Raw genomic sequence first — 1,929 nt, 5'->3', positions numbered from 1 at the left:
ATATATATATGCATATATGTGTATACATACATACATATATGTGTATGTTCGCATATACATACATGAATATATAAATATATTTAGATAGATAGATAGATAGATGTGTGTCTGTGTGTGTGTATGTGTTCTTTTGCATTTGCATACTTATCTAGGTGTTTATTTCTTGTATATTCTTTTCCCTTACTAAGCTATTTTCTTTAAAAAAAAAACAAATATTATCTGAACACTGGTATGTTATACGTACCTTTTTTCAGTTTGACTATTTTCTTGATACATTTTTCATGAAGTCTTTCTTTATACAGATTTCTTAAATTCTCAGCCCTTTATGCATTATGACTTTTTATATTATTAAAATCTCAGTGAAATATCATATAGCTACTTTTATTTCTAATATTTTACAAGTGTCCGTTTGTTGTAGACTTCTATTAATAGACAGAACTTCCTGTTGACATATTTCTACGAACACGAGTCATTTTTACTTCTTACAACGTTCTCTATTGTGACCGATTTTCTTTTCAACTTTAATTTCCGCATCTTAAACAATCTTCCTTTCTTCAGTTCCGTAGACTTCTGTTATACATATTAAAATTCATTTTTAGTAACAACCGATAATTCGTTCACATCTTATACATTCCACTGCAGTGTTAAGAAAATCCAGACAGAGCTAAAGTGCAAAACGTCTTCAACGAAAATATCCTCCACTTCGTCATACGAGTATTTCGACTTTTGACTCTTTACACTCCTAGATGGGAGTCGGACAGCATCTAGGTTACGACTCATAGTACTATTATCTTTCCATGTTTTACACTACGGTCTGTATTGCAGCTCTCATTACTAATGAAAATACTGCAGAGCCAAGTATCTATGGTGTTGTAATCAGTTCAGTATAATCCTTCTGAAAACGACTTCTCTATGGACCTTTTCACGGGTACCGTTGCTTTAAGAGATCCAACTTTCTTTCTCTCAGAAATTCAATGCTGTTTTCATCAGATTATATATATACAGGGGCTGGACAACATAATGGAAACAACTATCATCATAGCATCATCATTTTGAAATATCTATAAAACTGCCAAAAGCTTGTTTATTCTTATGTCTTTTATTTTATTTATTATTAGTGTTGCTTAATGTGTTTTGCTAAAATTGCTGTTTCGTTTCAGATATCATCAGAAAAAGGTAATTAAAATTCATAAAAATGACAGATCTATCGGACATTCAAAGAGGTCAAATTGTTCGTGCTCGGATGGCAGGCGCTAGCGTAATGAAAACAAACGAAATGTTTGGTATATGAAGAAGTACTCTCTTGAAAGTAATGACAGCTTTTGAGAAGAAGGGAAAAACTTCCTCTTCGAAACAAAACTCCGGAAGGAAACCAAAATTTTCAGATAGGGACTGTCGGACTCTTACGCAAAATGTTAGAACGGATCTCAAAAGTACAGCTCTCAAAATTACTGCACACACACACACACACACATATATATATATGTGTGTGTGTGTATGTGTGTGTGTATGTGTTTGTGTGTGTGTGTGTGTGTGTGTGTGTGTGTGTGTGTGTGTGTGTGTGTGTGTGTGTGTGTGTGTGTGTGTGTGTGTGTGTATGTATACATTCGTTCGCCATGATAGATCGCTAACAACTACACATTCTTTTTTTTCTCTCCTTGTTTCTTTCCGTGTTCATTTCTGTGGAAGAGCGTAGGCTCGAAACGTTACACTTTTTCACTTACCGAGCGTTATACTACTACATCTTCTACACCACCTGTCTTCGTCTTCTGTTTTTTGTGTATTCTCCATATCTATATATATACATATATATGTATATATATATATATAAGTATATATGTGTATACATATATGTATATATATATATATGTATATATATATGTGTGTATATATATATGTATATATATATATATATATATATATATATAT

At 32.2% G+C, this 1,929-nt stretch overlaps 1 long non-coding RNA gene across 4 annotated transcripts in view; it reads left to right on the top strand.

Annotated features, from left to right (window-relative positions):
• The window catches only part of LOC106872521 (uncharacterized), an 11,395-nt gene extending 10,312 nt beyond the window's left edge, over positions 1–1,083 (top strand). For all 4 annotated transcript variants that reach the window (XR_001409782.1, XR_001409785.1, XR_001409783.1 and 1 more), the window contains one exon: positions 643–1,083. This is a non-coding gene — a long non-coding RNA (uncharacterized LOC106872521). The remainder of the gene's footprint in view (positions 1–642) is intronic.
• Positions 1,084–1,929: the final 846 nt, after the last annotated feature.

Source organism: Octopus bimaculoides, chromosome 9 (genome assembly GCF_001194135.2).
Source record: "Octopus bimaculoides isolate UCB-OBI-ISO-001 chromosome 9, ASM119413v2, whole genome shotgun sequence".
NCBI classification, from domain to species: Eukaryota; Metazoa; Mollusca; class Cephalopoda; order Octopoda; family Octopodidae; genus Octopus; species Octopus bimaculoides.
Note: the sequence above shows the minus strand (reverse complement) of the source record. Positions and strands in the feature narration are given on the sequence as shown.